The sequence below is a fragment of the Akebia trifoliata genome, unplaced genomic scaffold (genome assembly GCF_017979445.1).
Source record: "Akebia trifoliata isolate Shusen 1 unplaced genomic scaffold, ASM1797944v1 Contig00618_ERROPOS100761, whole genome shotgun sequence".
NCBI lineage: Eukaryota > Viridiplantae > Streptophyta > Magnoliopsida > Ranunculales > Lardizabalaceae > Akebia > Akebia trifoliata.
In genome coordinates this window covers 46,429-63,054 of record NW_028237133.1, presented here as the reverse complement: position 1 = coordinate 63,054, position 16,626 = coordinate 46,429, and the positions used below count along the sequence as shown (strand labels likewise).

The 16,626-nt window shown below is 34.3% G+C and overlaps 1 long non-coding RNA gene and 1 pseudogene across 2 annotated transcripts; one reads left to right on the top strand and one right to left on the bottom strand.

Annotated features, from left to right (window-relative positions):
• Positions 1-594: 594 nt before the first annotated feature.
• On the top strand, positions 595-7,221 carry LOC147381208 (alpha-glucosidase-like; annotated as a pseudogene). The gene is made up of 5 exons (XR_015174713.1): positions 595-1,010; positions 3,342-4,045; positions 4,355-4,585; positions 5,234-5,880; positions 6,118-7,221. The product of XR_015174713.1 is annotated as an alpha-glucosidase-like (transcript).
• A 2,052-nt stretch (positions 7,222-9,273) lies between these two features.
• LOC147381207 (uncharacterized) lies at positions 9,274-16,406 on the bottom strand. The gene is made up of 3 exons (XR_015174714.1): positions 16,098-16,406; positions 10,905-10,966; positions 9,274-9,443 (listed from the first exon to the last, which is right to left on the bottom strand). It is a non-coding gene; the product is annotated as an uncharacterized LOC147381207 (long non-coding RNA).
• Between the last annotated feature and the right edge of the window lie 220 nt (positions 16,407-16,626).

Here is a 16,626-nt window from a genome sequence, read left to right as displayed (position 1 = left end):
AAATATGTTTTTCGATCATTTTGAATCTAATGGTGAGGTCAGATTCCATTAAAAATGATCAGAAACATTATAAAATTTTACCCCTAAGTCCCACTTTTAAGATTTTCTTAAAATTTCACTATTTATTTTTTCTCGAGATACGAAATGAAATTTTGGGGTTTTACAGTAACAAACATAATTCAGTATCTAAACAAACAATTTTTTCAACACTTAAATTCAGCACTTATAAGTTTTAGCACTTAATATTATTCGACACTTATTTTTTTTCAGCTTAACAAACAACACCTTAGAAAAAAGAGTCGATTCCACTTATCCGAAGGGAAATGATCTACGATTCTGTGATGGAAGCGTATGTTAGAGTGGGCATCAGAAAATCATTATTTAAAAATAAAAAATAAAAATTCTCCATGGCTCAAGTGATAAAAAGTTTTAATTAAAAAAAAAGCCCATACATTTTTCAGCTCTTTTTGTGTTTTTTAGTATGGCCCATCCACTAATTATTTCCCTTGATTTTCATTCAACAGGAAAACTGATTTATGAACACCCAAGCCGGACTCATCTTTCCTGAATCCACATCAGACTCTGGATGGCATCTATTTGTCCTTTCTATATAGAAAATGAAATCCATATCGAATCTGTAGAAAACTTATACATTTCTCTTCCAATCTCAACCGTTTGTTTCACACCAATAATTGTTGTGTAGTAGTGCTTCGACTACGAAGATAAGAAGAAAAGTTATTGTAACACTCAATACTGAACTGGAGAGGAGTCAAAAGGAAAATGAGATCGAAAGCTTATCATCTTTTGTTTCTCTTTTATCTATCTTTCTTTTCATCATCATCATCAAAAGCAAATGCAAATGCAAAGGGAGAAGTAAGAATCGGGTATGGTTACACAATCAGATCAATCAAAGTGAATCCATCTGGAAAATCGTTGATTGCTAATCTCAGACTTATAAAGAATTCATCCATCTTTGGACCTGATGTTCAAAATCTCGATCTTCTAGCCAGGTAAGTGTAGCTATAACACCATAAACTTTTTTTTATTGTAAATTTGATTTATTTTAGTGAAATTTTGGTAATTTAGTTGAAAATTTGAAATAGAAGGTTTTCAAAATAGTTCCACATCGAGATGTAAACAAAATTCAGCCAAATCAACTGGATTTTTTTTTCTTATTTTTCTAATAAAAATAATTATTTTTTAATAACTAAAGTATTTATTTGTAATACCATTGCAAAATTTTCTAATCTTAGGTTTACCCTTTGAAAATTAATACATGATTAATTTTAGAGAGCTGCTATTGCCACCCCAACCGTGTGCAATTCTTTGGTGATTTAGATAGGAATTGGTGTGGCAATAGCAGCTCTCTAAGTTTTCCCCTTCATGGTAAGTCAATACTCAATATCCCTTTGTCTCCATGAATTAATGGATTTTTAAATTTTGATTAATTTAAGTTTTTAAGAATATTTTAAATTAAATTAAATTTTCCACCTTAATTCATAAAAAAATGACAGTTGACTTTCGGCCAATGGATAAGAGAGTTGCTAGTAGCACCCCAACTTTTACTTACTACACCCCAATTAAAAAAAAAAAATTTCTTATAAAAAAAGTCAGTGGCTTAGAATGAGTTAAAGTTGGGGTGCCAATTATAGAAACTCTCTCCTTTATTTATTTATTATTATTTTTTTTTTCTATTTGTTAAATTTGGGATTTATATGAACTTAATCCTAATTGTAATCAACATCTCTGAATTTGTTTGACTGTGCTATCGTGCTTTCTAATGTTAAGTAATAACTTGAACCAAACTGTTGTAATGTTGGAATGATACATGCATTTTAATCCTTAATTAGGGTGTGATAAATAATTTAAGAATTGAGGTGTAATGAGTAAAATGTGGGGTGCTTATAGCAGCTCTCAAGGATAAACCTAATCTTGCATTTTGCAACGAGGTAAAGTAAATATCGACAATTTTGAATAAAAATATATATTAATAAATAATAAATCTAATCTCATATTTATATTCAATTATTATTTGTATCAAAAGGAGGTTTATTTGTAATTTAAAATATTGATTGGCGGGGTCTTTATAGATTAGATAGTAAAGAAATGATATTTTTATAATTTTGAAAACTAAGCATTGCAATTTTTTTTATTTTTTTTATTTATTATGTTTTGACCAAAATGATCTTAATTATATTAAATTTAAATAGAAAAATAAAGGCATTTATGACCACTAAAATTTGGTGCAGAACCACCTTCTCTCATTATAATAGTAAAGATAATAAATTTAGTTAAGTGATTTAAATCATCAAAAATGGAATGACACGAGAGAGTTAACTCAGTATCTGCTTGAAACACCGAGTTTCCAAAATATGGTTGTGCTAAGATCCAGATTCGTTGGACTGGGTCGGGGCAATTTAGACACAGCCCTCCATGTTTTGGTGAATATTTGAGATACCCATGTATTTCATCAGAACGGTGACAAGTCCCTTGAACTTGTCTTCTCTAATAAACTTATGAAAAATGACCTAAATACCTTGAAGACATGACCTTGATTTTTCTTTGCAAAACCAATTTATCTTCTATCCAATTGGTAAATCTTTTCAACCTACTTTGCAACCTCAAAATTTTATCTAATTCAACCTTCAAAACAAATTTACCATCTTCTTCACAACTTTAAGAGTATATATAGGGAAGAGTTCAGAGGCCCTAAAGAGATCCAAACATTATTCAAAATAAGGGTTAGAAATTTCGAAATTGACTGATTTTTGGTGAATATGATCTCTATGATGAAGAGATCATTCTCACCAAAAATCAGCTCATTCTGAAACTTCTAACCCTAGTTTACAACTTGAGGAATCATGGACCATCCAATTTTTGTAAACCACTTTTGATGGGGTTAAAAGTTTCAGAATGAGCTGATTTTTGCACAATGTTTGCTCTCTTTAGGGCCTCTGAACGCCACCCATATATATATATATATATATATGGATCAAGATTCATGTACAAACTTATCTACTCATATATTTACAACGTGTTTTGTCCTATGTGGGCTAAAAGTCTCAGATTGAGCTGATTTTTGGTGAGGATGTTCTCTATGATGAGGAATTTATTAGTTATAGACCAATTCCAAACCTGATCATATATGTTATTTTTAAGTTTGAACCTGATATAGTACCTAAAATCTTAGGGAAGTTCTTGCAAAGTAGGATACAACTTATAATCCTCAAGAAGTTTCTAATGGGTTGTTCCTTATTCGGAGAATTTTACAAATTTTATAATTATGATTAGGACTAACATTTTATAATCTTTCAATAATTGTTCCCTCCTTTTCTTTGCAGCTTTGAGACCAATAACAGATTGAGAATCAAAATAACTGATTCCAACAAACAAAGATGGGAAATCCCACAAGAAATCCTTCCTCACGTTACATACCTCCCCCGCAAATCCCTATCAGAAAACAACCAACCCATCTCTCAAAACTACTTCCTCTCCATCCCACAATCCGATCTCATCCTCACTCTCCACACTACCCCCTTCACATTTTCCATTACTCGTCGCTCAAACAACGACACCCTCTTCGACACATCACCCAAAGTATCAGATACCGACACCACCACACTCGCATTCAAAGACCAATACATACAGATATCATCATCACTTCCGGCTGATAGATCCTCTATTTATGGCTTAGGAGAACATACAAAGTCGTCATTTCGTCTGACACACAACCAGACACTGACACTGTGGAATGCTGATATTGCTAGTGCTGATCTAGATGTGAATCTTTATGGGTCTCATCCGTTTTACATGGATGTGAGATCGAAGTCTGGAGATGGGAAAGGTCCTGCTGGGATGACTCATGGTGTGGTGTTGGTTAATAGTAATGGGATGGATATTGTTTATGAAGGATCTAAGATAAGTTATAAGGTTATTGGAGGTGTTCTTGATTTCTACTTCTTTGCTGGACCATCACCTAAATCGGTTATGCAGCAATATACAGAGCTCATTGGCTTGCCTACACCAATGCCTTATTGGTCCTTCGGTAAACCGCCAAGATCTATTATTATTTTTTTGATTTCTAGTTACTTTTAGCGAGCGATTACTTGCAAACCACATTGAACTGATTGCATCCCATGACTTAAAATCTACATTCCACGTTTATTGACACCCAAAAACATTGATCAGATGCCTTGTGAATGTAGAACATAAAATTTTAAGTATAAAGGGAAAAAAAGTGATTTTAACCATTGGATTCAAATTTTGAAGTTCAACGGCCTTTGATCAGGAAAAAAAAAACTTTATGCTTGAATTTACTTAATTATTCATGCATTTTTTGGATTTTGTTTTATAGGATTTCACCAGTGCAGATATGGGTACAAAAATGTGTCTGATCTTGAGGGTGTGGTTGCTGGTTATGCCAAAGCTGGAATTCCTCTTGAAGTTATGTGGACAGATATCGACCACATGGACGGGCATAAGGTTTTCACTCTTGATCCCATCAACTTTCCGGCAGACCAGATGAAGAAATTTGTTGATCGACTTCACCAGAATGGACAGAAATATGTGCTCATATTAGATCCCGGTAAGAAAAGAAACTTCGACTCCTAACTCGGCTGACTTGTTTGTTGCTTCAAAGGAATTTCAAGTAGTCTCCACAATGCAAGTTTTTAGCATGTGGTTAAACTTTTGTAGCTTGGTTGCTTATGATTTGGTCCTTCATCACAGCAATGGTTACAAGAAACGGCATTTTTTTAAAAAAAATGCATTTTTCTAACAATTAAAACTAGTAAAAAAAAAAACATTTTTAACGAAAATGATATTTTTAATTAGTTGCATGCTTCAAAAATTGTTTTTCTTTTTTCGGTGGCTTGTGGTTCACTTTTATGGGGATGTGCAGTTGCGTATCAAGAGGAAAATTTATTGTTCGTTGCACATCCATGTGAGGAGAATTTGTCAAAGGGGGAGTTAAAAAATCATGACTCTTTTCTTTTTGGTCATTTTTTAAGAACTTTTTATTTACATTTTAAACCTGTATTCTGGCTTGGTAACTAATAGAGATAAGGTGTATGCATATTGATATAGTGTTGTATCAACTATGATTACAACTACCATGCATGGTGGAGAGTTCTTTCTCTAGTATCTATGTAAAAGAACCTTACCTTATTAGGCGAGTTCAACACAGAGATGTTCTGTTGTGTAACAACTTATTACTTTCAATTTTCTTCCTCAGGTATCGGTGTGAATGACACATATGGAACATATATCCGAGGCATGAAAGCTGATATATTCATAAAACGTAATGGAACCCCTTACTTAGGTGAAGTGTGGCCGGGACCTGTCTACTTCCCTGATTTCCTAAATCCTAACACGGGAATCTACTGGGGTAATGAGATTGCACAATTCTGGAAGACTATCCCCTTTGATGGTCTCTGGCTGGACATGAATGAGATATCCAACTTCATTACCTCTGAACCCTCCCCTTCTTCTACCCTTGATAACCCTCCCTATGCTATCAACAATGCTGGAATCCGACGACCCATCAATAACAAAACCATCCCAGCAACAGCTCTTCACTCAGGTCATATAACTGAGTACAATGTCCACAACCTCTATGGCCTCCTAGAATGCAAAGCTACAAATACAGCTTTAGTTAAACTGACGCAAAAAAGACCATTCATACTCTCCAGATCAACTTTTATTGGATCTGGAAAGTACACTGCACATTGGACTGGCGACAATGCTGCCACGTGGGAGGACCTACAATATTCAATTCCATCTATTTTGAACTCCGGGTTATTTGGGATTCCAATGGTTGGAGCTGATATATGTGGATTTGCTCGAGACACAACTGAGGAGCTCTGTCGACGTTGGATTCAGGTAAAGTTGGATTAACATTAATTTCTACAAAAAAAATAAAGTAAGATTTTTTTGCTTTAAATAAGTTTACATACTAATTCCACGTGCCAATCCTCACATTCTTCGTTTTCTTGGTTATATTTCTACCTTCCTTTATGATTGTTAGAATAATGTTTGATTTAGGTAATTAAATCATAGGGACTCACAAAGTGTTGCTTGTGTTATGAGATTGACTCACTAAACTTTATTTCAATGCAGCTTGGAGCATTTTATCCCTTTGCAAGAGATCACTCAGAGAATCACTCAAGCCGACAAGAGCTTTATCTATGGGATTCTGTTACCAAATCAGCGAAGAAGTCACTTGGGCTCCGATACAGACTACTCCCCTACTTCTACACATTAATGTACAAAGGCACACACTATTGGGACCCCATTGCACGCCGCTTTTCTTCTCATTCCCTGATGATGTCCAAACCTATGGAATCAGCACACAGTTTTTAATCGGTAAGGTATAATGGTGTCTCCAGTATTGAAACCTGGAGTTGTTGTGTTGAGGCATACTTCCCAACAGGAACTTGGTTTGATCTCTTCAACCATTCACAATCGGTGAGTGTAACATATGGGAAGTACATCAAACTCAATGCCCCATTTGACCATATAAATGTACACGTTCGGGAAGGGAATATTCTAACCATGCAAGGAGAAGCCATGACGACACAAGCGGCCCGAATAACAGGATTCCATCTTTTGGTAGTAGTTGACAGTGGTGGTAAAGCCATGGGAGAAGTATTCATGGATGATGGCGAGGACGTAGAGATGGGTGGGGAAGGAGGGAGATGGAGTATTGTGAAGTTTTTCAGCACAGTTGTAGGTAATGAGATCAAGATTGGATCAGAGGTGGTGAATGGGAGTTTTGCTGTGAGTCAGAAGTGGGTCATAGAAAAAGTGAGTATCTTGGGTTTGAAAAAGAATAGTATGTTCAAAGGGTATATGTTGGATGTTAAGGGGACAAAATTGAATGGTGATTCAAGGATGAGAGTGAATTTCAATTGGAAGGGAACGTTTGGTATTGCAGAAATTACTGGACTGGCTTTGATTATTGGAGAAGAGTTTGATTTAAAGCTGCAAATCAGCTAATAAAAATCTTGTGTGCCATTTTCGAAGGGATTGTGGAACTTAAGAAGTGTCTACAAACCGGACCAAACTGATGTCTGATCAGGTTTAATCAGATTTTGTAATAAAATCGGTTCGCTTCAGTGAACCAATGGTTTTGGTGAATTTTTCTGAAGCAACTTAGGTGGTGTTTGATACCAATTGTAAAAGTGTTTTTTTAGCTTTTGCGTCATTAATGCATTTTTTTTTTATCATTGATTGTCATTTGATAACAAAAATTGCATCATAAATTTGCGTTTTAAAAGAAAATATTATAAACGGATGAAGGGTGCTTTTACCATTCACGTTTGCAGGAGAATCTGTCACCGAAAAAACGGCTCGTGGGAAATTACTGAAATGTACCTTATACTCCGAACAGATTACAATTCATATCCTCATCCAATTTTTACCTTCTTCTCAACAGAACTTCACACAGCCCTAACCCTCAGACAACTCACCTTCAACAGCAGCCATTATCATTGTCGTTGTCAGCTCCGATCGATGACAAACACTAGACGAATTTTGACCAACGGCAAACACTAGTTTTTCCACGACTCTCATCCCCCACGCCTCTTCATCTCTTTCACTCCATCACAACTTGATTTACATTTGGACCTTCAATCGACGAATGGAAACTCGAGATTCTCTTGAGCAAGCGATGATCGATCGATGAAACAAACAATGATGATCTTCAAATGTAAGAAAAATCAAATCCATGGCGAAGAATTCCAAGAGATTTCTTGATGTTGAGCCATGGAGGCGCTTCTTCAAGAATTGGCTGTGAATTCTGCTTTGATCTTGCCATGGGTGGTTGTAAGATCGCCACTACTGCTTGTAGGATTGATCAATTGAAGTATCTATCTGAAGCAATCAATCGATTGAGCTTAAGATTAACCTCATCCATGGAGGATTAATTTGAAGAATTCTAGCGTTAGGGTTATTGCTGTGGAGATCAACATAAGCAGCAAGGGACCCATTGTTGATGCTTTTGTGCAAAGCATGGGATGCATTTGGTTAGATTGATGTTTTGAGAGTTACAGGAAATTTTATTTTTGCTTGATTTATCAAAAATTGGGCAATTTTTTACTGTTTTCTAAGTTATTTACGAGATTGTTTAGGGATAAACAGTTTTAGATTTGAGGTTTTCATAATTGCTATGTTGAAATTGATCATTTTGGTAAGTTATTAGATATTGTGAAACTGTTTTGATTTGATACAAACAGTTAATTAGAAGCCTTTTTACCTGAACTCTTCCTTGTGTTTCTCGAAATCAAATAGTTTTTAAAATTATTGGAATCTTAACCCAAAGCAAGGGACCTAGGATCTACAATACATAAGGACAATAGCAATAAGTTGGATGGATGAGATGTTAAGGTTCCCTTGATATTGAGTATCTTACTAATCCAAGCCAATGCACTAAGTCCACGACAATGTCGGTAAGCATGATACCAAATGGGATATCTTACCTCCAGAAGAGAGCCTTGTGATGTCTTTCAATGTATTTTTTTATTTTATTTTTAAAACCTGTTGGGGATATGGGATTGGGGTCGTAAAATTTCCTTAGGATCCTGATACTTAAGGCTCCCTCTGCTTCATCTAAAGCTTCCTTGTATCTTGTAAAATACAGAATGACAAGTATGATTGAATCTTTATTTTATTATTACTATTTTGTTTTTGTGTGTGAGTGTGGGAAATCAAAGGAAACTACGCATTCTGTGATATAGCTAGTGTTTCTTTTTTCTTTTAGAACCTTGATAATTCTCACCAAAATATATATATATATATATATATGACATTATAAATTTGCTTCTATTAAATCATAAAATAGGGATATAGCAACAGCCGCTATTGGCCGTCGCTATAGGGTATTTTAAAAAAAACTACTAGACCTTTAGCTGCGGCCGTCGTTATAAGAACTTTTGAAAAAAAAAACTAGATATACAAGCATAAAGGTGACCTGAAATCAAAATAGCCTATAAAGGAAACCTTTTCATTTGATATGCATCCTTCAATCTGCCCGCTATCTGCAACTAAAGGCAGTTCATTCTTGTCATCTTCAAGCAATTCCTCAACCTCCATAACTTCATCATCTGTAGCAGGCACTACTCTCCCATTACCTTCAACCTAAAAAAACGGCAATAGAGAAATCATCATGAATTCTAGAGGAAAAACACTATTACAAGTGCCTATATACGGCAAAACATACATCATAAAAAAAATGAGAAACAACTGGGAAAAAAAGAACTCTCAGTATTCCATCGACTACTTTGGTTGCATTCTTCATTTGAACGTTCTTTGTGTTGGAACTTTTTATCAAATTAAAAGAAGATTGAACACCAAATTCTCCAAATAGTCTTACCTTTATAGATTTAACAGTGAAAGTAGGGTTGACTTTCACCAGCAATCATTAATCCCCAAATCTACCATGTGACCTTCACCAGCACCAACACAACAATATAATCATAGAACACTTGTGAGAATATGTAACTGACCTTAACATAATGTCTCAATCAGCCTTAAAACAAACAACAGGACCATTTAATGGTAAAAGAACATAAAATATTAACCGTGCTAAGTGGTTCTGTTACTAGAAAGCCAAGTGCAAAGTGAATGTGAAATTATTAAAAGTTCATATCAGTAGAGCATTTTAGTAGATTAAAAAAACATATGTGAAAGTGATTTCTGCATAGTCCAAAACATATGGAGATTTCCTAGACAATGCAACCTGCGAAAAAGAAATAATATATAAGCTCCAAACAAACAAGTAAAAATAAATTTACTGGTAGCAATGCACAAATGCATTCTTCCTATGAAAAAAGACCTAAATGCTTGCAGGGTTCCACTCAATGAAATTAACAAGTTTTCTTTCACGTAATCTCTGCAAACTTTTGTGAACCTGTTTTAAAGAACAAAGGAGGCATCAACATACAGCTCTGTTGAAAGTATTGGTATGATCATCTTGTTATCTGAACTGACACTAATATAATACAGAACATAATGTCATCAGAAGATTGAAGTGAGCAATGACTACAAAGTAGTAATCAAATAATCAATAACCATTAAATATCAACTCAAAGAAACCCAATTGATATGTTCAAGCCTTCATCAAGTATAACAAGATTAGGGGCAAGTTTGTGTAGAAGTTTTTAGGGATACTTTAGAAACTAGAATGCTCAACTCCATTTTTTTCCTTCGTAGCCAGGAAAAATGAGCTCTGATGGTTTTCAGTTGAATCTTTCCACTTCGTATCACATGTCATGCCTGCTCAAGGAGTGTCCTGAAATAAACTACATGTAAAGGACCAGACAAGCTACCTACCAGCATCATTTCAACTCTTACACACCACTGACGCCTAAAACCACGTTTTAAAACAATGTTTGTAATGGGTGTCACCGACAATATAAGGTTAATGCCTAAAAACTGATACGGTCACTTCACCATTCTTACATTAAAATGCTGCAATGTCCAGTAAAATAACAGTAACAGTCCTACAGTTGAGACATTATAACAGACTCTTTTAGAATATTCGTCAAACTAACTTCCAAAACCAATGTACAATGTTTTTTACCAGTGTAACCATTAATATGTGACTAAATTTGGTAGGAAACAACTTCTACAACTGCACTCTTCTCACAAAACTGGACCAACTGAAGAAAATTTGCAACAGAATGCTAGTGGAAAGCAATAAGTGTTATCTTCCAAACCAATCTTTATGGACTTTGACAAAATAGAGCAATTTTGTCACATGCATCAGTGGAAGCAGTAAAACAGATTATGATATTGATTAGAACATTCAGGCAATAAAAAAAGGGTTTCGAATGCTTATCATGCACAAGAAATGGGATGAATTCCAATATGTAAACTTCTAGAAATTGTATTAGAGAAAATGATACCTAGGTAGGGTCCACTTCTTCTTGAATGATATTTAGAGTCTCCAGTAGATAAGATCCCATCCCTGCATCAAAGTAAGGGAGATTAATATAATATGAAGGAAACCCCATATTATACTTTAAGAAGACCACCAAGAAACAAGGTATTAGAATAATCCATGATAAGTTCAAGCAAGTGGCTGTAGTGAACTGCACCACACCAAAGGATATATAGATATCCAGTAAACCAAAATATTGCATTTCTTGGCCTCTAAATATATTCCACCATAAACTGCAGATACACGTATCCCATGATATTGCTAACCTGTCTACAATTGTGGTCTGTCATTCTACCATGCTCTATATTTTGTAAATAAAATTATATCTTTCCAGAAAAAAGATATATATTAAAAAAAAAAAACAGCAGCATTTATATCAGTTCTCTCTCTCATCTTCAAAACATTCACCATATAACTCATAACACTTAATAGTTTTTGGATTTGGTAAAAGATCTTGGAAGAAAAAAACAAAACAGGTTCACCAATGTTAATATTTACCACAGATGCAAAACGTGCTACTGTGTGTCAGACTGAAAATAGCTACACTGAGTTGAGCTCTCATTCTGCTCAAATTGAAGATGAACTTATGAGAAGGATTCAGCAGTGAAAGAAATGTTTCATAAACTCACCAAAGTGGAATAACTACAAAAAAGCGAACCACTTTGAACTTGATATTTTTTTTTTTTTTTAAAGAATATTTTACAATCCAAAAGTGTGCCACTCGAGGCAAAAGACTAAAAGGGCCGTGGATGCTTATTTGCCAAAGTCTGACATACATAGAAAAAAGATCCTAATCAGTGTAATTGTTAACAAGAGAGTTGGAATTACTGCACAAAAAACTGATAAGTCTTGATAGCAAATAGAGGCTCTCTCCTCAACACTCGGAGTGGAAAAATAAATGCAATTTCACACTGTTATCAAGAGAATTAGAGTTAACGATAAATTACTCATCAAAGGATTTCCTACCATGTTTCTTGCCTCAGTGCAAAACTGAGAGGAAAAATAAAGAACAATAATAAGAAAAAAGAAATCCAAATGTTATTCTGTTTTTTTGGTGTCAAAATGAAAAAAGAAGGAAAACCCAATGAATGCGCATTGGTTTTGAGGTTGGCAATGCCACCCACAAAAAACACAATGTCACCCAAAGCCTGACAAACTTTCTCCTAAGTGTAGCCACCACCTGTAGCCCATGCAGTGTCATTGTGTTCCTTGTGTTGCTCTCTCTGCCTTGTGATTTTGCTTACTTTTCAGAGTTTCACCTCATTTGGTGTACATTGTTAGCTTTGTATTTTCTTAGGTTGACTCTAAACAGAACAGTTGTGAGCCTCTTTTAGTTCAATCCAAATCCAATGAAGCACCATAACTCTTGTTATGTCATATGACTCCCAAAATAAAAATGCTAAATAGTGGACCCCCAGAAATGTGTTGGTACCAAACAATAGTAGAACTAGAGTTCCAACACCAGACTAGACCCCAGATTTTGTCTTTTTCCAACAAATACAATCCAAATCATGATGATCTCTATATAATTCAGTAGTTATTCTACAATGCCAATCAAACAGATATGTAAGCTACCAAAGGGGAATATGGAGACATGGATTTTAAGACTATCAGGCAGTCAATGTTGGATCAAGTATGCTTAATCATAAAGGGGAAAAAAATCCAACTTACAAAAGCAAGTTCTTCGATCATTCAAACAGTTGAACCCATATCCTTGAAGAAGACATTCAAGCAGTTGAATTCTGAAACAAATATTTCAGACCCAAACTAGTGGTGAAATAATTATAATTCACGGCAGAAAGGAGTATTTGTTAAAGGATGATATGTGTCGTAAAAAAATTTCAAAAGGTGGAATCATATAGCAGCCCATGGTTTGTACTTCTCCAAGAACCAAGGTACAATGGGAAGGAGGATTTTCTGTGATGTAATTTGTTCCATGCATATAGGCCAGACTTTTTCAACTGCATGATTCAACCACCTCATTGTTTCTGAATCAGAAAGTAGCTGAAAGAAAAAAAATTATTCAGGTATAATACCCTCCAACCTATCAAGATCTTTGTTTTGATGAGGCTATGTCAGAATGGACGATTTCTAAACTGTGGAATCATCTAAGATGAAATCCATAAGGTCCTTCCAAGTGGAAGTATAACATGGTGAAGTTGATTCCTTTGTGGGTCGGCATGTGCCTGACACAAGAGTACAACATGATGTCTAATACGGAAAAGTCTTCGATAATAAAGTGTGTTCTTGTTACATAGAATAAAAATGATCCAATTCAACTTGATGCACATCATAAGATTCCCAGACACACCATGACAAAAGTTGACATAGGCACATTATAAGAAATCAATACCTTAACATTTCAACTATAATTTCATTTCTTTAGAATTAGAGATACCTCCCCAAATGTATTAAAATCTTCTAATTTAAATGTTGCTAATGGTTATTGACTCAAAATCAGATAGAACAGTTAACAAGAAACAGAAATGATGTTAATCCGTCAGTTAATTCAAGGCACAGTGAACAATAGAGACTAAGGTATATTTGCTCTTGAATATGAACGATTATTTCATCTATAACTAGAGCAAACAATAGAGACTCAAGGTCATTTCTTTATGCAAATGGTTAACCATTCAAAGCATTAGGTAAATGTAGACATTGTTCTCACATGACAATGAACATACTTCTAACTACTCAATAAGTGGAAACCCAGTTTACTACTATAAAAAAGAATGTGTGAAAAGAGAGTTTTTATGTACAGATCAAGGAAGAAAGTGGTTGTAACCTACTCTAGTATCATCCCAAGTAAATGGAGAAAACACAATATCCTAGTAACAACAGCAAAAACCTTTCTTACAAAAGTATTGTTATATGTGAGTCAGTTAAATTAATCTATCACTAACTTTTTTGCCCACATAAGCTTATAATAAGATACTTGCAAGAACCTTCTCTCATCAAGTCATTGCTGAACGGGCATGACTTTATCATTGTCATCCTTCCACTCATTAGCCACAACTCCTGCAACTCGATTTGCCATACATTGTATCCAACATAGCTTGTAAGTACCCTTCGATATATAACTGCATTACTAAACATATTGACTTAAAAGTCAGAAACAAAGTGCATTAAGAATTGCACAATCTGATATTTCAGTACAGCAACATAGACAACATAATACCAAAAAATCAATATCTTATCTTTTCCCTCCTACTTTATCCGGACTTATGACCGGCAATGTAAAATATTTAATTTTACATTGATGGAGTTAAAAAGGGGTTAGTTACCACAAAAAAAAAATAGTTATTAGTTAAACAATATGTATGTAAAAAAGTCTGAAGTGGAGAAATTAAATGTACTAAAAAACTAAATGTACCTAGTTGACTTTTAAAGTCCTTAACTGGGAGGATGACCATTAGGAAACATGGTGTGGAAGTATAGGGCTATATGCTCTTGGACTTGGCTATGCACCTGGCTATGTATCTCTCTTTGTATTTGTATCTGCATTTGCATCTGCATCTCCCTCTTTGGACTCATCAATTATATATTCATCTTCGAATGTCTCACCATGATGTGTCCATTGTATATATCTCTTATCTATCCCATACCATAGTAAGTCACCATGCACGTTTTCTTTATTCTTTACCACCACGTTGAGACATTTGACGCAAGGACATTGGATCACATTATCAAACCTTGGACGAGAAAATGTAAAATCCAAAAACTTATTAACTCCTGCTTCATACTCAGGAGTATCTCTAGGCAACTGAATCCAACTTTTATCTATCGGCATATCCACTTCACAGCAATGTCACCTTTAAACCAAAAGCATATTGTCACATACAACTAAAACTAAAGAAACAACTAGTCAATTATTGACGAAATATTTGACCGAAATGAAGCGGTCTATCTACGGACCGTACTTGACCTAATATTATCTATGAATTCATCCAATTTACCCGACCCAACCCATTAAAGTAAAAGATAAATTAGGAAAAATCAAGGCAATCTTTCATGATTTTCATATGTTAAATATAAAGAGATTCTATCGCCACTTCAACTTTTGCTAATGCCACCTCAATTCATATGTAAATCTCCTAATATAGCACACATCTCGGAGAGTTGCTTTATAATAAAAATATAAAGCAAATCAAAAGAAATAAAAACATGATAAAATAATTTACATGATTCAATGATTGCCTATTTCCACAAGTGATGGTGAGATATCTTCACTATTTTTTAACAAAAGCAAGGTGTTCTAAACTCTCAACCTTAGCTCATCTCAGAAAATGCTGAAAATCGCTCATCAAAACATTGAATGAATTTGATTATAGACTGTACGATGTTGAAATTTCCCATAGCGGAAAAAATATAAAGCAAATCAAAAGAAATAAAAACATGATAAAATAATTTACATGATTCAAATGATTGCCTATTTCCACAAGCGATGGTGAGATATCTTCACTATTTTTTAACAAAAGCAAGGTGTTCTAAACTCTCAACCTTAGCTCATCTCAGAAAATGCTGAAAATCGCTCATCAAAACATTGAATGAATTTGATATAGACTGTACGATGTTGAAATTGCCCATCGCAGAAAAAGTTACAAAATTGAGATAAAAGTCACCCAAAAAGAATACAAAGCATAAGCATTACAGGGAGGTTTATCATTTAAGAGTCTAAATTGGACAATTTTATTCCTAATAGACACAAATTTAGCACACTAGGGTGTTTACTTGAATCCATGCTTATTAGCAACCAACTATAATATATAAGAATCCAAATATAAAAGATTTGTTCACTAATCATTCAAACAAGTTTAATAGAAAAATAAAATCAAAAAAACCAAATTACAATAGTGCTCCTGTGGGCAAATATTATTCAACAACACACTTTAAAAAAAACTGAACGAGTTCTCAGATTTGATAAGCAGAATTGGAGAATGGTGGTCACCGGAAATCTGATTTCGTCCAAATATTGAATTAAAATTATAGAAATTGGGATATTGATTTGAAATTGAACCAAAATGTGAATTAACGCTATAGAAATTAGGATTATACAGCAAAATCAACAAAATATGCAACAAAACAAAATATGCAGAAAAATCTAGGGTTTAGGGATCGATTGGAGAGAAAAATTAACAAAATATGTAGGAAAACATACCTTAATTTTCGGGAGGCCGAGATCGGATCGGATCTGTTTAGATTGAACTCTCACGCGATTGAGAGGTCAAGAGAGAGAGAGAGAGAGATCGACAGTGACGTAGAGAGCTCTATATCGAATAAATCCTTAATTTGAAGATGTGTTACAAACGAGATCTTCGAGTATGGAATGAGACAGAGAGATCTGTAAGATCAGCAGAGCGATAAAAGAATAAATGACGCTATAGCGACGGTCAAACTTTGACCGTCACTAAAGGTTGTTGCTATATTGGAAAGTTTTAACATTGGAGGAAGGATTCTCAACTTGTTTGTAGAGATTGAGTTATAAATCATTTGTTATTTGATTCTAACTTGCTCTATCACACGCTTGAGATGATGCTTCATGAATTATTCTTTGATAAGATTGATTGAATATAATACGTTATTGTAACTCTTTTTAATACTCGAAAATGCAATTCACGTCAATCTTTATTATACACATGGATTGTGTATTGTGCAGATATTTTTTTTTTATCAAAAAAATTTCATAT